The sequence below is a fragment of the Pongo pygmaeus genome, chromosome 2 (genome assembly GCF_028885625.2).
Source record: "Pongo pygmaeus isolate AG05252 chromosome 2, NHGRI_mPonPyg2-v2.0_pri, whole genome shotgun sequence".
Classification (NCBI taxonomy): Eukaryota; Metazoa; Chordata; class Mammalia; order Primates; family Hominidae; genus Pongo; species Pongo pygmaeus.
Genome location: NC_085930.1, coordinates 23,408,591 through 23,436,056, shown reverse-complemented (window position 1 = coordinate 23,436,056; position 27,466 = coordinate 23,408,591).

The window sequence follows — 27,466 nt, the reverse complement described above, 5'->3', positions numbered from 1 at the left end:
AGACAGAAGCATTCTGAGAAAGTTCTCTCTGATGAGTGCATTCACCTCAGACTTGAACGTTCCTTTTGATAGAACAGTTTTGAATCACTAAGTTTGTAGAATTCGCAAGTGTTTATGCAGAGCACCTTGAGGCCTATGTTGGAAAAGGAAATTGCTTCACATAAAAACTAGAGAGAAGCATTCTCAGAAATTTCATTGTGATGAGTGCATTCACCTAACAGAGTTGAACATACTAATTGATAGACAAGTTTGGAAACACTCTTTTTGTAGAATCTGCAAGTGGATATTTGGAGCGCTTTGAAGCCAAGGCTGGAAATGGAAATATATTCACAGAAAAACTGGACAGAAGCATTCTCAGAAACTTCCTTGTGTTGAGTGCGTTCAACCCATAGACTTGAACCTTCTTTTTGAAAGAGCAGTTTTGAAACACTCTTTTTGTAAAATCTGCAAATGGATATTTGGAGCATTTTGAGGCCCATGCTGGGAAATGGAATATCTTCACCTAAAAACTAGACAGAAGCATTCTCAGAAAGATCTCCTCGATGCGTGCATTCAACTCACAGATTTCAACCCGTCTTTTGATAGAGCAGTTTGGAAACACTCTTTTTGTGAAATCTGCAAGTGGATATTTCCAGCGATTTGAGGTCTATGCAAGGAAAAGGAAATATCTTCAAACAAAAACTAGACAGCTGCATTCTCAGAAACTTCTTTGTGAGGAGTGCATTCAACTCACAGACTTGAACGTTCCTTTTCATAGAACAGTTTTGAAACACTCCTTTTGTACAATCTGCAGGTGTTTATTCGGAGCGCTTTGAGGCCTATGTTGGAAAAGGAAATATCTTCACATAAAAACTAGACAGAAGCATTCTCAGAAACTTCTTTGTGATGAGTGCATTCTAGTCACAGAGTTGAACCTTCCTTTTGATAGAACAGTTTTGAAACACTCTTTTTGTAGAATCTGCAAGTGGATATTTGGAGCACTATGAGGCCTATGCTGTGAAATGAAATCTCTTCAGCTAAGTACTAGACAGAAGCATTCTCAGAAACTTCTCCACCACATGTGCAATCAACTCACAGAGTTGAACCCTTCTTTTCACAGAGCAGTTTTGAAACACACTTTTGGTAAAATCTGCAAGTGGATATTTAGAGCGATTTCCGGCCTATGCTGGAAAAGGAAATATCTTCACATAAGAACTAAACAGCAGCATTCTCAGAAACTTCTTTGTGATGAGTGCATTCACCTCACAGAGTTGAACCTACTAATTGATAGAGAAGTTTGGAAACACTCTTTTTGTAGGATCTGCAAATGGATATTTGGAGCGCTTTGAGGCCTATGCTGGAAATGGAAATACCTTCACATAAAAACTAGAGAGAAGCATTCTCAGAAACTTCCTTGTGTTGAGTGCATTCAACTCACAGAGTTGAACCTTCTTTTTGAAAGAGCAGTTTTGAAACACTCTTTTTGTAAAATCTGCAAAAGGATATTTGGAGCACTTTGAGGCCTATGCTGGGAAATGTAATATCTTCACCTAAAAACTAGACAGAAGCATTCTCAGAAAGTTCTTCTCGATGCGTGCATTCCACTCACAGAGTTGAACCTGTCTTTTGATAGAGCAGTTTGGAAACACTCTTTTTGTGAAATCTGCAAGTGGATATTTCCAGCGATTTGAGACCTATGCAAGGAAAAGGAAATATCTTCACACAAAAACTAGACAGCTGCATTCTCAGAAACTTCTTTGTGAGGAGTGCATTCAACTCACAGACTTGAACGTTCCTTTTCATAGAACAGTTTTGAAACACTCCTTTTGTACAATCTGCAAGTGTTTATTCGGAACGCTTTGAGGCCTATGTTGGAAAAGGAAATGTCTTCACATAAAAACTAGACAGAAGCATTCTCAGAAACTTCTTTGTGATGAGTGCATTCTAGTCACAGAGTTGAACCTTCCTTTTGATAGAACAGTTTTGAAACACTCTTTTTGTAGAATCTGCAAGTGGATATTTGGAGCACTATGAGGCCTCTGCTGTGAAATGGAATCTCTTCACCTAAGTACTAGACAGAAGCATTCTCAGAAACTTCTTCACGATATGTGCATTCAACTCACAGTGTTGAACCTTCCTTTTGATAGAACAGTTTTCAAACACTCTTTTTGTAGAATCTGCAAGTGGATATTTGGAGCACTATGAGGCCTATGCTGTGAAATGGAATCTCTTCACCTAAGTACTAGACAGAAGCATTCTCAGAAACTTCTTCACGATATGTGCATTCAACTCACAGTGTTGAACCTTTCTTTTCAAAGAGCTGTTTTGAAGCACACTTTTGGTAAAATCTGCAAGTGGATATTTGTAGCGATTTCCGGCCTATGCTGGAAAAGGAAATATCTTCACATAAGAACTAAACAGCAGCATTCTCAGAAACTTCTTTGTGTGGATTGCATTCAACTCACAGACTTTAACCTACCAATTGATAGAGAAGTTGGGAGACACTCTTTTTGTAGAATCTGCAAGTGGGTATTTGGAGCGCTTTGAGGCCTATGCTGGAAAAGGAAATGTCTTCACCTAAAAACTAGACAGCAGCATTCTCAGAAACCTCTTTGAGAAGAGTGCATTCATCTCACAGACTTGAACGTTCCTTTCGATAGAACAGTTTTGAAGCACTCCTTTTGTAGAATCTGCAATTGTTTAGTCGGAGCGCTTCGAGGCCTATGTTGGAAAAGGATATATCTTCACATAAAAACTAGACAGAAATATTCTCAGAAACCTCTTTGTAAAGAGTGCATTCAACTCAGAGAGTTGAACCTACCAATCGATAGAGAAGTTTCGAAACACTCTTTTTGTAGAACACGCAAGTGAATATTTGGAGGGATTTGAGGCCTGTGATGTAAATGGAAACATCTTCTCATGAAATCTAGACAGAAGCATTCTCAGAAACGTCTTTGTGAGAAGTGCATTCAACTCACAGACTTGAAGCTTCCTTCTGAAAGAGCAGTTTTGAAACACTCTTTTTGTAGCATCTGCAAGTGGATATATGGAGCGCTTTGAGGCCTATGCTGGAAAAGGAAATATCTTCACATAAAAACTGGACAGAAGCATTCTCAGAAACTTCTTTGTGATGTGTGCGTTGAACTCACGGAGTTCAACCTTTCTTTTGATAGAGAAGTTTCGAAACACTCTTTTAGTAGAATCTTCATGTGGATGGATGGAGTGCTTTGAGGCCTATGCAGGAATAGGAAATATCTTCACGTAGAAACTGGACAAAAGCTTTCTCAGAAAGTTCCCTGTGCTTTGTGCATTCAACTCACGGAGTTCAACCTGCCTTTTGATAGAGCAGTTTTGAAACCCTCTTTTTGTAGAATCTGCAAGTGGATATTTGGAGCGCTTTGAGGCCTGTGCTGTAAAAGGAAATATCATTGCATAAAAGCTAGATGGAAGCATTCACAGAAACTTCTTTGTGATGAGTGCATTCAACTCACAGAGTTGAACCTCCCTTTTGATAGACCAGTTATGAAACACGGTTTTTGTAGAATACGCAAGTGGATATTTGGAGCTCTTTGAGGCTTATGCTGGAAAAGGAGATATCTTCATATACAAACTGGACAGAAGCATTTTCAGAAACTTTTATGTCATGTGGGGATTGAACTCACAGAGTTGAACACTCCTTTCCATGGAGCAGTTCTGCAACACTCTTTTCGTGGAAACTGCAAGTGGATATTTGGTGCGATTGCGGCATCTAGTGGAAAAGGAAACACATGCAGATGAAAACTAGATAGAATCATTCTCGGAAACTTCTCTCTGATGAGTGCTTTCAACTCACAGATTTGAACCTTCCTTTTCAAAGAGCAGTTTTGAAAGACTCTTTTTGTAGAATCTGCAAGTGGATATTTGGAGCGCTTTGAGGCCTATGCTTGGCAATGAAATATCTTCACCTGAAAACTAGACAGAAGCATTCTGAGAAAGTTCTCTCTGATGAGTGCATTCACCTCAGACTTGAACGTTCCTTTTGATAGAACAGTTTTGAATCACTAAGTTTGTAGAATTCGCAAGTGTTTATGCAGAGCACCTTGAGGCCTATGTTGGAAAAGGAAATTGCTTCACATAAAAACTAGAGAGAAGCATTCTCAGAAATTTCATTGTGATGAGTGCATTCAGCTAACAGAGTTAAACCTACTAATTGATAGACAAGTTTGGAAACACTCTTTTTGTAGAATCTGCAAGTGGATATTTGGAGCGCTTTGAAGCCTAGGCTGGAAATGGAAATATATTCACATAAAAACTGGACAGAAGCATTCTCAGAAACTTCCTTGTGTTGAGTGCGTTCAACCCATAGACTTGAACTTTCTTTTTTTTTTTTTTTTTTCTTTTATTGTAATTATTATTATTATTATTATTATTATACTTTAGGTTTTATGGTACATGTGCCCAATGTGCAGTAATTTGCATATGTATACATGTGCCATGCTGGTGCACTGCACCCACCAACTCGTCATCTAGCATTAGTTATATCTCCCAATGTTATCCCTCCCCCCTACCCCCAACCCACAACAGTCCCTGAAGTGTGATGTTCCCCTTCCTGTGTCCATGTGTTCTCATTGTTCAATTCCCACCTATGAGTGAGAATATGCGGTGTTTGGTTTTTTGTTCTTGCGATAGTTTACTGAGAATGATCATGTCCTTTGTAGGGACATGGATGAAATTGGAAATCATCCTTCTTTTTGAAAGAGCAGTTTTGAAACACTCTTTTTGTAAAATCTGCAAATGGATATTTGGAGCATTTTGAGGCCCATGCTGGGAAATGGAATATCTTCACCTAAAAACTAGACAGAAGCATTCTCAGAAAGATCTCCTCGATGCGTGCATTCAACTCACAGATTTCAACCCGTCTTTTGATAGAGCAGTTTGGAAACACTCTTTTTGTGAAATCTGCAAGTGGATATTTCCAGCGATTTGAGGTCTATGCAAGGAAAAGGAAATATCTTCACACAAAAACTAGACAGCTGCATTCTCAGAAACTTCTTTGTGAGGAGTGCATTCAACTCACAGACTTGAACGTTCCTTTTCATAGAACACTTTTGAAACACTCCTTTTGTACAATCTGCAGGTGTTTATTCGGAGCGCTTTGAGGCCTATGTTGGAAAAGGAAATATCTTCACATAAAAACTAGACAGAAGCATTCTCAGAAACTTCTTTGTGATGAGTGCTTTCTAGTCACAGAGTTGAACCTTCCTTTTGATAGAACAGTTTTGAAACACTCTTTTCGTAGAATCTGCAAGTGGATATTTGGAGCACTATGAGGCCTATGCTGTGAAATGAAATCTCTTCAGCTAAGTACTAGACAGAAGCATTCTCAGAAACTTCTTCACCACATGTGCAATCAACTCACAGAGTTGAACCTCTCTTTTCAAAGAGCAGTTTTGAAACACACTTTTTGTAAAATCTGCAAGTGGATATTTAGAGCGATTTCCGGCCTATGCTGGAAAAGGAAATATCTTCACATAAGAACTAAACAGCAGCATTCTCAGAAACTTCTTTGTGATGAGTGCATTCACCTCACAGAGTTGAACCTACTAATTGATAGAGAAGTTTGGAAACACTCTTTTTGTAGAATCTGCAAATGGATATTTGGAGCGCTTTGAGGCCTATGCTGGAAATGGAAATATCTTCACATAAAAACTAGACAGAAGCATTCTCAGAAACTTCCTTGTGTTGAGTGCATTCAACTCACACAGTTGAACCTTCTTTTTGAAAGAGCAGTTTTGAAACACTCTTTTTGTAAAATCTGCAAAAGGATATTTGGAGCACTTTGAGGCCTATGCTGGGAAATGTAATATCTTCACCTAAAAACTAGACAGAAGCATTCTCAGAAAGTTCTTCTCGATGCGTGCATTCCACTCACAGAGTTGAACCTGTCTTTTGATAGAGCAGTTGGGAAACACTCTTTTTGTGTAATCTGCAAGTGGATATTTCCAGCGATTTGAGACCTATGCAAGGAAAAGGAAATATCTTCACACAAAAACTAGACAGCTGCATTCTCAGAAACTTCTTTGTGAGGAGTGCATTCAACTCACAGACTTGAACGTTCCTTTTCATAGAACAGTTTTGAAACACTCCTTTTGTACAATCTGCAAGTGTTTATTCGGAACGCTTTGAGGCCTATGTTGGAAAAGGAAATGTCTTCACATAAAAACTAGACAGAAGCATTCTCAGAAACTTCTTTGTGATGAGTGCATTCTAGTCACAGAGTTGAACCTTCCTTTTGATAGAACAGTTTTGAAACACTCTTTTTGTAGAATCTGCAAGTGGATATTTGGAGCACTATGAGGCCTATGCTGTGAAATGGAATCTCTTCACCTAAGTACTAGACAGAAGCATTCTCAGAAACTTCTTCACGATATGTGCATTCAACTCACTGTGTTGAACCTTTCTTTTCAAAGAGCTGTTTTGAAGCACACTTTTGGTAAAATCTGCAAGTGGATATTTGTAGCGATTTCCGGCCTATGCTGGAAAAGGAAATATCTTCACATAAGAACTAAACAGCAGCATTCTCAGAAACTTCTTTGTGTGGATTGCATTCAACTCACAGACTTGAACCTACCAATTGATAGAGAAGTTGGGAGACACTCTTTTTGTAGAATCTGCAAGTGGGTATTTGGAGCGCTTTGAGGCCTATGCTGGAAAAGGAAATGTCTTCACCTAAAAACTAGACAGCAGCATTCTCAGAAACCTCTTTGAGAAGAGTGCATTCATCTCACAGACTTGAACGTTCCTTTCGATAGAACAGTTTTGAAGCACTCCTTTTGTAGAATCTGCAATTGTTTAGTCGGAGCGCTTCGAGGCCTATGTTGGAAAAGGATATATCTTCACATAAAAACTAGACAGAAATATTCTCAGAAACCTCTTTGTAAAGAGTGCATTCAACTCAGAGAGTTGAACCTACCAATCGATAGAGAAGTTTCGAAACACTCTTTTTGTAGAACACGCAGGTGAATATTTGGAGGGATTTGAGGCCTGTGATGTAAATGGAAACATCTTCTCATGAAATCTAGACAGAAGCATTCTCAGAAACGTCTTTGTGATAAGTGCATTCAACTCACAGACTTGAAGCTTCCTTCTGAAAGAGCAGTTTTGAAACACTCTTTTTGTAGCATCTGCAAGTGGATATATGGAGCGCTTTGAGGCCTATGCTGGAAAAGGAAATATCTTCACATAAAAACTGGACAGAAGCATTCTCAGAAACTTCTTTGTGATGTGTGCGTTGAACTCACGGAGTTCAACCTTTCTTTTGATAGAGAAGTTTCGAAACACTCTTTTAGTAGAATCTTCATGTGGATGGATGGAGTGCTTTGAGGCCTATGCAGGAATAGGAAATATCTTCACGTAGAAACTGGACAAAAGCTTTCTCAGAAAGTTCCCTGTGCTTTGTGCATTCAACTCACGGAGTTCAACCTGCCTTTTGATAGAGCAGTTTTGAAACCCTCTTTTTGTAGAATCTGCAAGTGGATATTTGGAGCGCTTTGAGGCCTATGCTGCAAAAGGAAATATCATTGCATAAAAGCTAGATGGAAGCATTCACAGAAACTTCTTTGTGATGAGTGCATTCAACTCACAGAGTTGAACCTCCCTTTTGATAGACCAGTTATGAAACACGGTTTTTGTAGAATACGCAAGTGGATATTTGGAGCTCTTTGAGGCTCATGCTGGAAAAGGAGATATCTTCATATACAAACTGGACAGAAGCATTTTCAGAAACTTTTATGTCATGTGGGGATTGAACTCACAGAGTTGAACACTCCTTTCCATGGAGCAGTTCTGCAACACTCTTTTCGTGGAAACTGCAAGTGGATATTTGGTGCGATTGCGGCATCTAGTGGAAAAGGAAACACATGCAGATGAAAACTAGATAGAATCATTCTCGGAAACTTCTCTCTGATGAGTGCTTTGAACTCACAGATTTGAACCTTCCTTTTCAAAGACCAGTTTTGAAAGACTCTTTTTGTAGAATCTGCAAGTGGATATTTGGAGCGCTTTGAGGCCTATGCTGGGAAATGAAATATCTTCACCTGAAAACTAGACAGAAGCATTCTGAGAAAGTTCTCTCTGATGAGTGCATTCACCTCAGACTTGAACGTTCCTTTTGATAGAACAGTTTTGAATCACTAAGTTTGTAGAATTCGCAAGTGTTTATGCAGAGCACCTTGAGGCCTATGTTGGAAAAGGAAATTGCTTCACATAAAAACTAGAGAGAAGCATTCTCAGAAATTTCATTGTGATGAGTGCATTCACCTAACAGAGTTAAACCTACTAATTGATAGACAAGTTTGGAAACACTCTTTTTGTAGAATCTGCAAGTGGATATTTGGAGCGCTTTGAAGCCTAGGCTGGAAATGGAAATATATTCACATAAAAACTGGACAGAAGCATTCTCAGAAACTTCCTTGTGTTGAGTGCGTTCAACCCATAGACTTGAACCTTCTTTTTGAAAGAGCAGTTTTGAAACACTCTTTTTGTAAAATCTGCAAATGGATATTTGGAGCATTTTGAGGCCCATGCTGGGAAATGGAATATCTTCACCTAAAAACTAGACAGAAGCATTCTCAGAAAGATCTCCTCGATGTGTGCATTCAACTCACAGATTTCAACCCGTCTTTTGATAGAGCAGTTTGGAAACACTCTTTTTGTGAAATCTGCAAGTGGATATTTCCAGCGATTTGAGGTCTATGCAAGGAAAAGGAAATATCTTCACACAAAAGCTAGACAGCTGCATTCTCAGAAACTTCTTTGTGAGGAGTGCATTCAACTCACAGACTTGAACGTTCCTTTTCATAGAACACTTTTGAAACACTCCTTTTGTACAATCTGCAGGTGTTTATTCGGAGCGCTTTGAGGCCTATGTTGGAAAAGGAAATATCTTCACATAAAAACTAGACAGAAGCATTCTCAGAAACTTCTTTGTGATGAGTGCTTTCTAGTCACAGAGTTGAACCTTCCTTTTGATAGAACAGTTTTGAAACACTCTTTTCGTAGAATCTGCAAGTGGATATTTGGAGCACTATGAGGCCTATGCTGTGAAATGAAATCTCTTCAGCTAAGTACTAGACAGAAGCATTCTCAGAAACTTCTTCACCACATGTGCAATCAACTCACAGAGTTGAACCTCTCTTTTCAAAGAGCAGTTTTGAAACACACTTTTTGTAAAATCTGCAAGTGGATATTTAGAGCGATTTCCGGCCTATGCTGGAAAAGGAAATATCTTCACATAAGAACTAAACAGCAGCATTCTCAGAAACTTCTTTGTGATGAGTGCATTCACCTCACAGAGTTGAACCTACTAATTGATAGAGAAGTTTGGAAACACTCTTTTTGTAGAATCTGCAAATGGATATTTGGAGCGCTTTGAGGCCTATGCTGGAAATGGAAATATCTTCACATAAAAACTAGACAGAAGCATTCTCAGAAACTTCCTTGTGTTGAGTGCATTCAACTCACACAGTTGAACCTTCTTTTTGAAAGAGCAGTTTTGAAACACTCTTTTTGTAAAATCTGCAAAAGGATATTTGGAGCACTTTGAGGCCTATGCTGGGAAATGTAATATCTTCACCTAAAAACTAGACAGAAGCATTCTCAGAAAGTTCTTCTCGATGCGTGCATTCCACTCACAGAGTTGAACCTGTCTTTTGATAGAGCAGTTTGGAAACACTCTTTTTGTGAAATCTGCAAGTGGATATTTCCAGCGATTTGAGACCTATGCAAGGAAAAGGAAATATCTTCACACAAAAACTAGACAGCTGCATTCTCAGAAACTTCTTTGTGAGGAGTGCATTCAACTCACAGACTTGAACGTTCCTTTTCATAGAACAGTTTTGAAACACTCCTTTTGTACAATCTGCAAGTGTTTATTCGGAACGCTTTGAGGCCTATGTTGGAAAAGGAAATGTCTTCACATAAAAACTAGACAGAAGCATTCTCAGAAACTTCTTTGTGATGAGTGCATTCTAGTCACAGAGTTGAACCTTCCTTTTGATAGAACAGTTTTGAAACACTCTTTTTGTAGAATCTGCAAGTGGATATTTGGAGCACTATGAGGCCTCTGCTGTGAAATGGAATCTCTTCACCTAAGTACTAGACAGAAGCATTCTCAGAAACTTCTTCACGATATGTGCATTCAACTCACAGTGTTGAACCTTCCTTTTGATAGAACAGTTTTCAAACACTCTTTTTGTAGAATCTGCAAGTGGATATTTGGAGCACTATGAGGCCTATGCTGTGAAATGGAATCTCTTCACCTAAGTACTAGACAGAAGCATTCTCAGAAACTTCTTCACGATATGTGCATTCAACTCACAGTGTTGAACCTTTCTTTTCAAAGAGCTGTTTTGAAGCACACTTTTGGTAAAATCTGCAAGTGGATATTTGTAGCGATTTCCGGCCTATGCTGGAAAAGGAAATATCTTCACATAAGAACTAAACAGCAGCATTCTCAGAAACTTCTTTGTGTGGATTGCATTCAACTCACAGACTTTAACCTACCAATTGATAGAGAAGTTGGGAGACACTCTTTTTGTAGAATCTGCAAGTGGGTATTTGGAGCGCTTTGAGGCCTATGCTGGAAAAGGAAATGTCTTCACCTAAAAACTAGACAGCAGCATTCTCAGAAACCTCTTTGAGAAGAGTGCATTCATCTCACAGACTTGAACGTTCCTTTCGATAGAACAGTTTTGAAGCACTCCTTTTGTAGAATCTGCAATTGTTTAGTCGGAGCGCTTCGAGGCCTATGTTGGAAAAGGATATATCTTCACATAAAAACTAGACAGAAATATTCTCAGAAACCTCTTTGTAAAGAGTGCATTCAACTCAGAGAGTTGAACCTACCAATCGATAGAGAAGTTTCGAAACACTCTTTTTGTAGAACACGCAAGTGAATATTTGGAGGGATTTGAGGCCTGTGATGTAAATGGAAACATCTTCTCATGAAATCTAGACAGAAGCATTCTCAGAAACGTCTTTGTGAGAAGTGCATTCAACTCACAGACTTGAAGCTTCCTTCTGAAAGAGCAGTTTTGAAACACTCTTTTTGTAGCATCTGCAAGTGGATATATGGAGCGCTTTGAGGCCTATGCTGGAAAAGGAAATATCTTCACATAAAAACTGGACAGAAGCATTCTCAGAAACTTCTTTGTGATGTGTGCGTTGAACTCACGGAGTTCAACCTTTCTTTTGATAGAGAAGTTTCGAAACACTCTTTTAGTAGAATCTTCATGTGGATGGATGGAGTGCTTTGAGGCCTATGCAGGAATAGGAAATATCTTCACGTAGAAACTGGACAAAAGCTTTCTCAGAAAGTTCCCTGTGCTTTGTGCATTCAACTCACGGAGTTCAACCTGCCTTTTGATAGAGCAGTTTTGAAACCCTCTTTTTGTAGAATCTGCAAGTGGATATTTGGAGCGCTTTGAGGCCTGTGCTGTAAAAGGAAATATCATTGCATAAAAGCTAGATGGAAGCATTCACAGAAACTTCTTTGTGATGAGTGCATTCAACTCACAGAGTTGAACCTCCCTTTTGATAGACCAGTTATGAAACACGGTTTTTGTAGAATACGCAAGTGGATATTTGGAGCTCTTTGAGGCTTATGCTGGAAAAGGAGATATCTTCATATACAAACTGGACAGAAGCATTTTCAGAAACTTTTATGTCATGTGGGGATTGAACTCACAGAGTTGAACACTCCTTTCCATGGAGCAGTTCTGCAACACTCTTTTCGTGGAAACTGCAAGTGGATATTTGGTGCGATTGCGGCATCTAGTGGAAAAGGAAACACATGCAGATGAAAACTAGATAGAATCATTCTCGGAAACTTCTCTCTGATGAGTGCTTTCAACTCACAGATTTGAACCTTCCTTTTCAAAGACCAGTTTTGAAAGACTCTTTTTGTAGAATCTGCAAGTGGATATTTGGAGCGCTTTGAGGCCTATGCTTGGCAATGAAATATCTTCACCTGAAAACTAGACAGAAGCATTCTGAGAAAGTTCTCTCTGATGAGTGCATTCACCTCAGACTTGAACGTTCCTTTTGATAGAACAGTTTTGAATCACTAAGTTTGTAGAATTCGCAAGTGTTTATGCAGAGCACCTTGAGGCCTATGTTGGAAAAGGAAATTGCTTCACATAAAAACTAGAGAGAAGCATTCTCAGAAATTTCATTGTGATGAGTGCATTCAGCTAACAGAGTTAAACCTACTAATTGATAGACAAGTTTGGAAACACTCTTTTTGTAGAATCTGCAAGTGGATATTTGGAGCGCTTTGAAGCCTAGGCTGGAAATGGAAATATATTCACATAAAAACTGGACAGAAGCATTCTCAGAAACTTCCTTGTGTTGAGTGCGTTCAACCCATAGACTTGAACTTTCTTTTTTTTTTTTTTTTTTTCTTTTATTGTAATTATTATTATTATTATTATTATTATACTTTAGGTTTTATGGTACATGTGCCCAATGTGCAGTAATTTGCATATGTATACATGTGCCATGCTGGTGCACTGCACCCACCAACTCGTCATCTAGCATTAGTTATATCTCCCAATGTTATCCCTCCCCCCTACCCCCAACCCACAACAGTCCCTGAAGTGTGATGTTCCCCTTCCTGTGTCCATGTGTTCTCATTGTTCAATTCCCACCTATGAGTGAGAATATGCGGTGTTTGGTTTTTTGTTCTTGCGATAGTTTACTGAGAATGATCATGTCCTTTGTAGGGACATGGATGAAATTGGAAATCATCCTTCTTTTTGAAAGAGCAGTTTTGAAACACTCTTTTTGTAAAATCTGCAAATGGATATTTGGAGCATTTTGAGGCCCATGCTGGGAAATGGAATATCTTCACCTAAAAACTAGACAGAAGCATTCTCAGAAAGATCTCCTCGATGCGTGCATTCAACTCACAGATTTCAACCCGTCTTTTGATAGAGCAGTTTGGAAACACTCTTTTTGTGAAATCTGCAAGTGGATATTTCCAGCGATTTGAGGTCTATGCAAGGAAAAGGAAATATCTTCACACAAAAACTAGACAGCTGCATTCTCAGAAACTTCTTTGTGAGGAGTGCATTCAACTCACAGACTTGAACGTTCCTTTTCATAGAACACTTTTGAAACACTCCTTTTGTACAATCTGCAGGTGTTTATTCGGAGCGCTTTGAGGCCTATGTTGGAAAAGGAAATATCTTCACATAAAAACTAGACAGAAGCATTCTCAGAAACTTCTTTGTGATGAGTGCTTTCTAGTCACAGAGTTGAACCTTCCTTTTGATAGAACAGTTTTGAAACACTCTTTTCGTAGAATCTGCAAGTGGATATTTGGAGCACTATGAGGCCTATGCTGTGAAATGAAATCTCTTCAGCTAAGTACTAGACAGAAGCATTCTCAGAAACTTCTTCACCACATGTGCAATCAACTCACAGAGTTGAACCTCTCTTTTCAAAGAGCAGTTTTGAAACACACTTTTTGTAAAATCTGCAAGTGGATATTTAGAGCGATTTCCGGCCTATGCTGGAAAAGGAAATATCTTCACATAAGAACTAAACAGCAGCATTCTCAGAAACTTCTTTGTGATGAGTGCATTCACCTCACAGAGTTGAACCTACTAATTGATAGAGAAGTTTGGAAACACTCTTTTTGTAGAATCTGCAAATGGATATTTGGAGCGCTTTGAGGCCTATGCTGGAAATGGAAATATCTTCACATAAAAACTAGACAGAAGCATTCTCAGAAACTTCCTTGTGTTGAGTGCATTCAACTCACAGAGTTGAACCTTCTTTTTGAAAGAGCAGTTTTGAAACACTCTTTTTGTAAAATCTGCAAAAGGATATTTGGAGCACTTTGAGGCCTATGCTGGGAAATGTAATATCTTCACCTAAAAACTAGACAGAAGCATTCTCAGAAAGTTCTTCTCGATGCGTGCATTCCACTCACAGAGTTGAACCTGTCTTTTGATAGAGCAGTTGGGAAACACTCTTTTTGTGAAATCTGCAAGTGGATATTTCCAGCGATTTGAGACCTATGCAAGGAAAAGGAAATATCTTCACACAAAAACTAGACAGCTGCATTCTCAGAAACTTCTTTGTGAGGAGTGCATTCAACTCACAGACTTGAACGTTCCTTTTCATAGAACAGTTTTGAAACACTCCTTTTGTACAATCTGCAAGTGTTTATTCGGAACGCTTTGAGGCCTATGTTGGAAAAGGAAATGTCTTCACATAAAAACTAGACAGAAGCATTCTCAGAAACTTCTTTGTGATGAGTGCATTCTAGTCACAGAGTTGAACCTTCCTTTTGATAGAACAGTTTTGAAACACTCTTTTTGTAGAATCTGCAAGTGGATATTTGGAGCACTATGAGGCCTATGCTGTGAAATGGAATCTCTTCACCTAAGTACTAGACAGAAGCATTCTCAGAAACTTCTTCACGATATGTGCATTCAACTCACTGTGTTGAACCTTTCTTTTCAAAGAGCTGTTTTGAAGCACACTTTTGGTAAAATCTGCAAGTGGATATTTGTAGCGATTTCCGGCCTATGCTGGAAAAGGAAATATCTTCACATAAGAACTAAACAGCAGCATTCTCAGAAACTTCTTTGTGTGGATTGCATTCAACTCACAGACTTGAACCTACCAATTGATAGAGAAGTTGGGAGACACTCTTTTTGTAGAATCTGCAAGTGGGTATTTGGAGCGCTTTGAGGCCTATGCTGGAAAAGGAAATGTCTTCACCTAAAAACTAGACAGCAGCATTCTCAGAAACCTCTTTGAGAAGAGTGCATTCATCTCACAGACTTGAACGTTCCTTTCGATAGAACAGTTTTGAAGCACTCCTTTTGTAGAATCTGCAATTGTTTAGTCGGAGCGCTTCGAGGCCTATGTTGGAAAAGGATATATCTTCACATAAAAACTAGACAGAAATATTCTCAGAAACCTCTTTGTAAAGAGTGCATTCAACTCAGAGAGTTGAACCTACCAATCGATAGAGAAGTTTCGAAACACTCTTTTTGTAGAACACGCAGGTGAATATTTGGAGGGATTTGAGGCCTGTGATGTAAATGGAAACATCTTCTCATGAAATCTAGACAGAAGCATTCTCAGAAACGTCTTTGTGAGAAGTGCATTCAACTCACAGACTTGAAGCTTCCTTCTGAAAGAGCAGTTTTGAAACACTCTTTTTGTAGCATCTGCAAGTGGATATATGGAGCGCTTTGAGGCCTATGCTGGAAAAGGAAATATCTTCACATAAAAACTGGACAGAAGCATTCTCAGAAACTTCTTTGTGATGTGTGCGTTGAACTCACGGAGTTCAACCTTTCTTTTGATAGAGAAGTTTCGAAACACTCTTTTAGTAGAATCTTCATGTGGATGGATGGAGTGCTTTGAGGCCTATGCAGGAATAGGAAATATCTTCACGTAGAAACTGGACAAAAGCTTTCTCAGAAAGTTCCCTGTGCTTTGTGCACTCAACTCACGGAGTTCAACCTGCCTTTTGATAGAGCAGTTTTGAAACCCTCTTTTTGTAGAATCTGCAAGTGGATATTTGGAGCGCTTTGAGGCCTATGCTGCAAAAGGAAATATCATTGCATAAAAGCTAGATGGAAGCATTCACAGAAACTTCTTTGTGATGAGTGCATTCAACTCACAGAGTTGAACCTCCCTTTTGATAGACCAGTTATGAAACACGGTTTTTGTAGAATACGCAAGTGGATATTTGGAGCTCTTTGAGGCTCATGCTGGAAAAGGAGATATCTTCATATACAAACTGGACAGAAGCATTTTCAGAAACTTTTATGTCATGTGGGGATTGAACTCACAGAGTTGAACACTCCTTTCCATGGAGCAGTTCTGCAACACTCTTTTCGTGGAAACTGCAAGTGGATATTTGGTGCGATTGCGGCATCTAGTGGAAAAGGAAACACATGCAGATGAAAACTAGATAGAATCATTCTCGGAAACTTCTCTCTGATGAGTGCTTTGACCTCACAGATTTGAACCTTCCTTTTCAAAGACCAGTTTTGAAAGACTCTTTTTGTAGAATCTGCAAGTGGATATTTGGAGCGCTTTGAGGCCTATGCTGGGAAATGAAATATCTTCACCTGAAAACTAGACAGAAGCATTCTGAGAAAGTTCTCTCTGATGAGTGCATTCACCTCAGACTTGAACGTTCCTTTTGATAGAACAGTTTTGAATCACTAAGTTTGTAGAATTCGCAAGTGTTTATGCAGAGCACCTTGAGGCCTATGTTGGAAAAGGAAATTGCTTCACATAAAAACTAGAGAGAAGCATTCTCAGAAATTTCATTGTGATGAGTGCATTCACCTAACAGAGTTAAACCTACTAATTGATAGACAAGTTTGGAAACACTCTTTTTGTAGAATCTGCAAGTGGATATTTGGAGCGCTTTGAAGCCTAGGCTGGAAATGGAAATATATTCACATAAAAACTGGACAGAAGCATTCTCAGAAACTTCCTTGTGTTGAGTGCGTTCAACCCATAGACTTGAACCTTCTTTTTGAAAGAGCAGTTTTGAAACACTCTTTTTGTAAAATCTGCAAATGGATATTTGGAGCATTTTGAGGCCCATGCTGGGAAATGGAATATCTTCACCTAAAAACTAGACAGAAGCATTCTCAGAAAGATCTCCTCGATGCGTGCATTCAACTCACAGATTTCAACCCGTCTTTTGATAGAGCAGTTTGGAAACACTCTTTTTGTGAAATCTGCAAGTGGATATTTCCAGCGATTTGAGGTCTATGCAAGGAAAAGGAAATATCTTCACACAAAAGCTAGACAGCTGCATTCTCAGAAACTTCTTTGTGAGGAGTGCATTCAACTCACAGACTTGAACGTTCCTTTTCATAGAACAGTTTTGAAACACTCCTTTTGTACAATCTGCAGGTGTTTATTCGGAGCGCTTTGAGGCCTATGTTGGAAAAGGAAATATCTTCACATAAAAACTAGACAGAAGCATTCTCAGAAACTTCTTTGTGATGAGTGCTTTCTAGTCACAGAGTTGAACCTTCCTTTTGATAGAACAGTTTTGAAACACTCTTTTCGTAGAATCTGCAAGTGGATATTTGGAGCACTATGAGGCCTATGCTGTGAAATGAAATCTCTTCAGCTAAGTACTAGACAGAAGCATTCTCAGAAACTTCTTCACCACATGTGCAATCAACTCACAGAGTTGAACCTCTCTTTTCAAAGAGCAGTTTTGAAACACACTTTTTGTAAAATCTGCAAGTGGATATTTAGAGCGATTTCCGGCCTATGCTGGAAAAGGAAATATCTTCACATAAGAACTAAACAGCAGCATTCTCAGAAACTTCTTTGTGATGAGTGCATTCACCTCACAGAGTTGAACCTACTAATTGATAGAGAAGTTTGGAAACACTCTTTTTGTAGAATCTGCAAATGGATATTTGCAGCGCTTTGAGGCCTATGCTGGAAATGGAAATATCTTCACATAAAAACTAGACAGAAGCATTCTCAGAAACTTCCTTGTGTTGAGTGCATTCAACTCACACAGTTGAACCTTCTTTTTGAAAGAGCAGTTTTGAAACACTCTTTTTGTAAAATCTGCAAAAGGATATTTGGAGCACTTTGAGGCCTATGCTGGGAAATGTAATATCTTCACCTAAAAACTAGACAGAAGCATTCTCAGAAAGTTCTTCTCGATGCGTGCATTCCACTCACAGAGTTGAACCTGTCTTTTGATAGAGCAGTTGGGAAACACTCTTCTTGTGAAATCTGCAAGTGGCTATTTCCAGCGATTTGAGACCTATGCAAGGAAAAGGAAATATCTTCACACAAAAACTAGACAGCTGCATTCTCAGAAACTTCTTTGTGAGGAGTGCATTCAACTCACAGACTTGAACGTTCCTTTTCATAGAACAGTTTTGAAACACTCCTTTTGTACAATCTGCAAGTGTTTATTCGGAACGCTTTGAGGCCTATGTTGGAAAAGGAAATGTCTTCACATAAAAACTAGACAGAAGCATTCTCAGAAACTTCTTTGTGATGAGTGCATTCTACTCACAGACTTGAACCTTCCTTTTGATAGAACAGTTTTGAAACACTCTTTTTGTAGAATCTGCAAGTGGATATTTGGAGCACTATGAGGCCTATGCTGTGAAATGGAATCTCTTCACCTAAGTACTAGACAGAAGCATTCTCAGAAACTTCTTCACGATATGTGCATTCAACTCACAGTGATGAACCTTTCTTTTCAAAGAGCTGTTTTGAAGCACACTTTTGGTAAAATCTGCAAGTGGATATTTGTAGCGATTTCCGGCCTATGCTGGAAAAGGAAATATCTTCACATAAGAACTAAACAGCAGCATTCTCAGAAACTTCTTTGTGTGGATTGCATTCAACTCACAGACTTGAACCTACCAATTGATAGAGAAGTTGGGAGACACTCTTTTTGTAGAATCTGCAAGTGGGTATTTAGAGCGCTTTGAGGCCTATGCTGGAAAAGGAAATGTCTTCACGTAAAAACTAGACAGCAGCATTCTCAGAAACCTCTTTGAGAAGAGTGCATTCATCTCACAGATTTCAACGTTCCTTTCGATAGAACAGTTTTGAAGCACTCCTTTTGTAGAATCTGCAATTGTTTAGTCGGAGCGCTTCGAGGCCTATGTTGGAAAAGGATATATCTTCACATAAAAACTAGACAGAAATATTCTCAGAAACCTCTTTGTAAAGAGTGCATTCAACTCAGAGAGTTGAACCTACCAATCGATAGAGAAGTTTCGAAACACTCTTTTTGTAGAACACGCAGGTGAATATTTGGAGGGATTTGAGGCCTGTGATGTAAATGGAAACATCTTCTCATGAAATCTAGACAGAAGCATTCTCAGAAACGTCTTTGTGAGAAGTGCATTCAACTCACAGACTTGAAGCTTCCTTCTGAAAGAGCAGTTTTGAAACACTCTTTTTGTAGCATCTGCAAGTGGATATATGGAGCGCTTTGAGGCCTATGCTGGAAAAGGAAATATCTTCACATAAAAACTGGACAGAAGCATTCTCAGAAACTTCTTTGTGATGTGTGCGTTGAACTCACGGAGTTCAACCTTTCTTTTGATAGAGAAGTTTCGAAACACTCTTTTAGTAGAATCTTCATGTGGATGGATGGAGTGCTTTGAGGCCTATGCAGGAATAGGAAATATCTTCACGTAGAAACTGGACAAAAGCTTTCTCAGAAAGTTCCCTGTGCTTTGTGCATTCAACTCACGGAGTTCCGCCTGCCTTTTGATAGAGCAGTTTTGAAACCCTCTTTTTCTAGAATCTGCAAGTGGATATTTGGAGCGCTTTGAGGCCTATGCTGTAAAAGGAGATATCATTGCATAAAAGCTAGATGGAAGCATTCACAGAAACTTCTCTCTGATGAGTGCTTTCAACTCACAGATTTGAACCTTCCTTTTCAAAGAGCAGTTTTGAAAGACTCTTTTTGTAGAATCTGCAAGTGGATATTTGGAGCGCTTTGAGGCCTATGCTGGGAAGTGAAATATCTTCACCTGAAAACTAGACAGAAGCATCCTGAGAAAGTTCTCTCTGATGAGTGCATTCACCTCAGACTTGAACGTTCCTTTTGATAGAACAGTTTTGAATCACTAAGTTTGTAGAATTCGCAAGTGTTTATGCAGAGCACCTTGAGGCCTATGTTGGAAAAGGAAATTGCTTCACATAAAAACTAGAGAGAAGCATTCTCAGAAATTTCATTGTGATGAGTGCATTCACCTAACAGAGTTGAACCTACTAATTGATAGACAAGTTTGGAAACACTCTTTTTGTAGAATCTGCAAGTGGATATTTGGAGCGCTTTGAAGCCTAGGCTGGAAATGGAAATATATTCACAGAAAAACTGGACAGAAGCATTCTCAGAAACTTCCTTGCGTTGATTGCGTTCAACCCATAGACTTGAACCTTCTTTTTGAAAGAGCAGCTTTGAAACACTCTTTTTGTAAAATCTGCAAATGGATATTTGGAGCATTTTGAGGCCCATGCTGGGAAATGGAATATCTTCACCTAAAAACTAGACAGAAGCATTCTCAGAAAGATCTCCTCGATGCGTGCATTCAACTCACAGAATTCAACCCGTCTTTTGATAGAGCAGTTTGGAAACACTCTTTTTGTGAAATCTGCAAGTGGATATTTCCAGCGATTTGAGACCTATGCAAGGAAAAGGAAATATCTTCACACAAAAACTAGACAGCTGCATTCTCAGAAACTTCTTTTTGAGGAGTGCATTCAACTCACAGACTTGAACGTTCCTTTTCATAGAACAGTTTTGAAACACTCCTTTTGTACAATCTGCAAGTGTTTATTCGGAACGCTTTGAGGCCTATGTTGGAAAAGGAAATGTCTTCACATAAAAACTAGACAGAAGCATTCTCAGAAACTTCTTTGTGATGAGTGCATTCTACTCACAGAGTTGAACCTTCCTTTTGATAGAACAGTTTTGAAACACTCTTTTTGTAGAATCTGCAAGTGGATATTTGGAGCACTATGAGGCCTATGCTGTGAAATGGAATCTCTTCACCTAAGTACTAGGCAGAAGCATTCTCAGAAACTTCTTCACGATATGTGCATTCAACTCACTGTGTTGAACCTTTCTTTTCAAAGAGCAGTTTTGAAACACACTTTTGGTAAAATCTGCAAGTGGATATTTGTAGCGATTTCCGGCCTATGCTGGAAAAGGAAATATCTTCACATAAGAACTAAACAGCAGCATTCTCAGAAACTTCTTTGTGTGGATTGCATTCAACTCACAGACTTGAACCTACCAATTGATAGAGAAGTTGGGAGACACTCTTTTTGTAGAATCTGCAAGTGGGTATTTGGAGCGCTTTGAGGCCTATGCTGGAAAAGGAAATGTCTTCACCTAAAAACTAGACAGCAGCATTCTCAGAAACCTCTTTGAGAAGAGTGCATTCATCTCACAGACTTGAACGTTCCTTTCGATAGAACAGTTTTGAAGCACTCCTTTTGTAGAATCTGCAATTGTTTAGTCAGAGCGCTTCGAGGCCTATGTTGGAAAAGGTTATATCTTCACATAAAAACTAGACAGAAATACTCTCAGAAACCTCTTTGTAAAGAGTGCATTCAACTCAGAGAGTTGAACCTACCAATCGATAGAGAAGTTTCGAAACACTCTTTTTGTAGAACACGCAAGTGAATATTTGGAGGGATTTGAGGCCTGTGATGTAAATGGAAACGTCTTCTCATGAAATCTAGACAGAAGCATTCTCAGAAACGTCTTTGTGAGAAGTGCATTCAACTCACAGACTTGAAGCTTCCTTCTGAAAGAGCAGTTTTGAAACACTCTTTTTGTAGCATCTGCAAGTGGATATATGGAGCGCTTTGAGGCCTATGCTGGAAAAGGAAATATCTTCACATAAAAACTGGACAGAAGCATTCTCAGAAACTTCTTTGTGATGTGTGCGTTGAACTCACGGAGTTCAACCTTTCTTTTGATAGAGAAGTTTCGAAACACTCTTTTAGTAGAATCTTCATGTGGATGGATGGAGTGCTTTGAGGCCTATGCAGGAATAGGAAATATCTTCACGTAGAAACTGGACAAAAGCTTTCTCAGAAAGTTCCCTGTGCTTTGTGCATTCAACTCACGGAGTTCAACCTGCCTTTTGATAGAGCAGTTTTGAAACCCTCTTTTTGTAGAATCTGCAAGTGGATATTTGGAGCGCTTTGAGGCCTATGCTGCAAAAGGAAATATCATTGCATAAAAGCTAGATGGAAGCATTCACAGAAACTTCTTTGTGATGAGTGCATTCAACTCACAGAGTTGAACCTCCCTTTTGATAGACCAGTTATGAAACACGGTTTTTGTAGAATACGCAAGTGGATATTTGGAGCTCTTTGAGGCTTATGCTGGAAAAGGAGATATCTTCATATACAAACTGGACAGAAGCATTTTCAGAAACTTTTATGTCATGTGGGGATTGAACTCACAGAGTTGAACACTCCTTTCCATGGAGCAGTTCTGCAACACTCTTTTCGTGGAAACTGCAAGTGGATATTTGGTGCGATTGCGGCATCTAGTGGAAAAGGAAACACATGCAGATGAAAACTAGATAGAATCATTCTCGGAAACTTCTCTCTGATGAGTGCTTTCAACTCACAGATTTGAACCTTCCTTTTCAAAGAGCAGTTTTGAAAGACTCTTTTTGTAGAATCTGCAAGTGGATATTTGGAGCGCTTTGAGGCCTATGCTGGGAAGTGAAATATCTTCACCTGAAAACTAGACAGAAGCATTCTGAGAAAGTTCTCTCTGATGAGTGCATTCACCTCAGACTTGAACGTTCCTTTTGATAGAACAGTTTTGAATCACTAAGTTTGTAGAATTCGCAAGTGTTTATGCAGAGCACCTTGAGGCCTATGTTGGAAAAGGAAATTGCTTCACATAAAAACTAGAGAGAAGCATTCTCAGAAATTTCATTGTGATGAGTGCATTCACCTAACAGAGTTGAACCTACTAATTGATAGACAAGTTTGGAAACACTCTTTTTGTAGAATCTGCAAGTGGATATTTGGAGCGCTTTGAAGCCTAGGCTGGAAATGGAAATATATTCACAGAAAAACTGGACAGAAGCATTCTCAGAAACTTCCTTGTGTTGAGTGCGTTCAACCCATAGACTTGAACTTTCTTTTTTTTTTTTTTTTTTTTCTTTTATTGTAATTATTATTATTATTATTATTATTATACTTTAGGTTTTATGGTACATGTGCCCAATGTGCAGTAATTTGCATATGTATACATGTGCCATGCTGGTGCACTGCACCCACCAACTCGTCATCTAGCATTAGTTATATCTCCCAATGTTATCCCTCCCCCTACCCCCAACCCACAACAGTCCCTGAAGTGTGATGTTCCCCTTCCTGTGTCCATGTGTTCTCATTGTTCAATTCCCACCTATGAGTGAGAATATGCGGTGTTTGGTTTTTTGTTCTTGCGATAGTTTACTGAGAATGATCATGTCCTTTGTAGGGACATGGATGAAATTGGAAATCATCCTTCTTTTTGAAAGAGCAGTTTTGAAACACTCTTTTTGTAAAATCTGCAAATGGATATTTGGAGCATTTTGAGGCCCATGCTGGGAAATGGAATATCTTCACCTAAAAACTAGACAGAAGCATTCTCAGAAAGATCTCCTCGATGCGTGCATTCAACTCACAGATTTCAACCCGTCTTTTGATAGAGCAGTTTGGAAACACTCTTTTTGTGAAATCTGCAAGTGGATATTTCCAGCGATTTGAGGTCTATGCAAGGAAAAGGAAATATCTTCACACAAAAACTAGACAGCTGCATTCTCAGAAACTTCTTTGTGAGGAGTGCATTCAACTCACAGACTTGAACGTTCCTTTTCATAGAACACTTTTGAAACACTCCTTTTGTACAATCTGCCGGTGTTTATTCGGAGCGCTCTGAGGCCTATCTTGGAAAAGGAAATATCTTCACATAAAAACTAGACAGAAGCATTCTCAGAAACTTCTTTGTGATGAGTGCATTCTACTCACAGACTTGAACCTTCCTTTTGATAGAACAGTTTTGAAACACTCTTTTTGTAGAATCTGCAAGTGGATATTTGGAGCACTATGAGGCCTATGCTGTGAAATGAAATCTCTTCAGCTAAGTACTAGATAGAAGCATTCTCAGAAACTTCTTCACCACATGTGCAATCAACTCACAGAGTTGAATCTTTCTTTTCAAAGAGCAGTTTTGAAACACACTTTAGGTAAAATCTGCAAGTGGATATTTAGAGCGATTTCCGGCCTATGCTGGAAAAGGAAATATCTTCACAGAAGAACTAAACAGCAGCATTCTCAGAAACTTCTTTGTGATGAGTGCATTCACCTCACAGAGTTGAACCTACTAATTGATAGAGAAGTTTGGAAACACTCTTTTTGTAGAATCTGCAAATGGATATTTGGAGCGCTTTGAGGCCTATGCTGGAAATGGAAATATCTTCACATAAAAACTAGACAGAAGCATTCTCAGAAACTTCCTTGTGTTGAATGCATTCAACTCACGGACTTGAACCTTCTTTTTGAAAGAGCAGTTTTGAAACACTCTTTTTGTAAAATCTGCAAAAGGATATTTGGAGCACTTTGAGGCCTATGCTGGGAAATGTAATATCTTCACCTAAAAACTAGACAGAAGCATTCTCAGAAAGTTCTTCTCGATGCGTGCATTCAACTCACAGAGCTGAACCTGTCTTTTGATAGAGCAGTTTGGAAACACTCTTTTTGTGAAATCTGCAAGTGGATATTTCCAGCGATTTGAGACCTATGCAAGGAAAAGGAAATATCTTCACACAAAAACTAGACAGCTGCATTCTCAGAAACTTCTTTGTGAGGAGTGCATTCAACTCACAGACTTGAACGTTCCTTTTCATAGAACAGTTTTGAAACACTCCTTTTGTACAATCTGCAAGTGTTTATTCGGAACGCTTTGAGGCCTATGTTGGAAAAGGAAATGTCTTCACATAAAAACTAGACAGAAGCATTCTCAGAAACTTCTTTGTGATGAGTGCATTCTAGTCACAGAGCTGAACCTTCCTTTTGATAGAACAGTTTTGAAACACTCTTTTTGTAGAATCTGCAAGTGGATATTTGGAGCACTATGAGGCCTATGCTGTGAAATGGAATCTCTTCACCTAAGTACTAGACAGAAGCATTCTCAGAAACTTCTTCACGATATGTGCATTCAACTCACAGTGTTGAACCTTTCTTTTCAAAGAGCTGTTTTGAAGCACACTTTTGGTAAAATCTGCAAGTGGATATTTGTAGCGATTTCCGGCCTATGCTGGAAAAGGAAATATCTTCACATAAGAACTAAACAGCAGCATTCTCAGAAACTTCTTTGTGTGGATTGCATTCAACTCACTGACTTGAACCTACCAATTGATAGAGAAGTTGGGAGACACTCTTTTTGTAGAATCTGCAAGTGGGTATTTGGAGCGCTTTGAGGCCTATGCTGGAAAAGGAAATGTCTTCACCTAAAAACTAGACAGCAGCATTCTCAGAAACCTCTTTGAGAAGAGTGCATTCATCTCACAGACTTGAACGTTCCTTTCGATAGAACAGTTTTGAAGCACTCCTTTTGAAGAATCTGCAATTGTTTATTCGGAGCGCTTCGAGGCCTATGTTGGAAAAGGATATATCTTCACATAAAAACTAGACAGAAATATTCTCAGAAACCTCTTTGTAAAGAGTGCATTCAACTCAGAGAGTTGAACCTACCAATCGATAGAGAAGTTTCGAAACACTCTTTTTGTAGAACACGCAAGTGAATATTTGGAGGGATTTGAGGCCTGTGATGTAAATGGAAACATCTTCTCATGAAATCTAGACAGAAGCATTCTCAGAAACGTCTTTGTGAGAAGTGCATTCAACTCACAGACTTGAAGCTTCCTTCTGAAAGAGCAGTTTTGAAACACTCTTTTTGTAGCATCTGCAAGTGGATATATGGAGCGCTTTGAGGCCTATGCTGGAAAAGGAAATATCTTCACATAAAAACTGGACAGAAGCATTCTCAGAAACTTCTTTGTGATGTGTGCGTTGAACTCACGGAGTTCAACCTTTCTTTTGATAGAGAAGTTTCGAAACACTCTTTTAGTAGAATCTTCATGTGGATGGATGGAGTGCTTTGAGGCCTATGCAGGAATAGGAAATATCTTCACGTAGAAACTGGACAAAAGCTTTCTCAGAAAGTTCCCTGTGCTTTGTGCATTCAACTCACGGAGTTCAACCTGCCTTTTGATAGAGCAGTTTTGAAACCCTCTTTTTGTAGAATCTGCAAGTGGATATTTGGAGCGCTTTGAGGCCTATGCTGCAAAAGGAAATATCATTGCATAAAAGCTAGATGGAAGCATTCACAGAAACTTCTTTGTGATGAGTGCATTCAACTCACAGAGTTGAACCTCCCTTTTGATAGACCAGTTATGAAACACGGTTTTTGTAGAATACGCAAGTGGATATTTGGAGCTCTTTGAGACTTATGCTGGAAAAGGAGATATCTTCATATACAAACTGGACAGAACCATTTTCAGAAACTTTTATGTCATGTGGGGATTGAACTCACAGAGTTGAACACTCCTTTCCATGGAGCAGTTCTGCAACACTCTTTTCGTGGAAACTGCAAGTGGATATTTGGTGCGATTGCGGCATCTAGTGGAAAAGGAAACACATGCAGATGAAAACTAGATAGAATCATTCTCGGAAACTTCTCTCTGATGAGTGCTTTCAACTCACAGATTTGAACCTTCCTTTTCAAAGAGCAGTTTTGAAAGACTCTTTTTGTAGAATCTGCAAGTGGATATTTGGAGCGCTTTGAGGCCTATGCTTGGCAATGAAATATCTTCACCTGAAAACTAGACAGAAGCATTCTGAGAAAGTTCTCTCTGATGAGTGCATTCACCTCAGACTTGAACGTTCCTTTTGATAGAACAGTTTTGAATCACTAAGTTTGTAGAATTCGCAAGTGTTTATGCAGAGCACCTTGAGGCCTATGTTGGAAAAGGAAATTGCTTCACATAAAAACTAGAGAGAAGCATTCTCAGAAATTTCATTGTGATGAGTGCATTCAGCTAACAGAGTTAAACCTACTAATTGATAGACAAGTTTGGAAACACTCTTTTTGTAGAATCTGCAAGTGGATATTTGGAGCGCTTTGAAGCCTAGGCTGGAAATGGAAATATATTCACATAAAAACTGGACAGAAGCATTCTCAGAAACTTCCTTGTGTTGAGTGCGTTCAACCCATAGACTTGAACCTTCTTTTTGAAAGAGCAGTTTTGAAACACTCTTTTTGTAAAATCTGCAAATGGATATTTGGAGCATTTTGAGGCCCATGCTGGGAAATGGAATATCTTCACCTAAAAACTAGACAGAAGCATTCTCAGAAAGATCTCCTCGATGCGTGCATTCAACTCACAGATTTCAACCCGTCTTTTGATAGAGCAGTTTGGAAACACTCTTTTTGTGAAATCTGCAAGTGGATGTTTCCAGCGATTTGAGGTCTATGCAAGGAAAAGGAAATATCTTCACACAAAAACTAGACAGCTGCATTCTCAGAAACTTCTTTGTGAGGAGTCCATTCAACTCACAGACTTGAACGTTCCTTTTCATAGAACAGTTTTGAAACACTCCTTTTGTACAATCTGCAGGTGTTTATTCGGAGCGCTTTGAGGCCTATGTTGGAAAAGGAAATATCTTCACATAAAAACTAGACAGAAGCATTCTCAGAAACTTCTTTGTGATGAGTGCATTCTAGTCACAGAGTTGAACCTTCCTTTTGATAGAACAGTTTTGAAACTCTCTTTTTGTAGAATCTGCAAGTGGATATTTGGAGCACTATGAGGCCTAAGCTGTGAAATGAAATCTCTTCAGCTAAGTACTAGACAGAAGCATTCTCAGAAACTTCTTC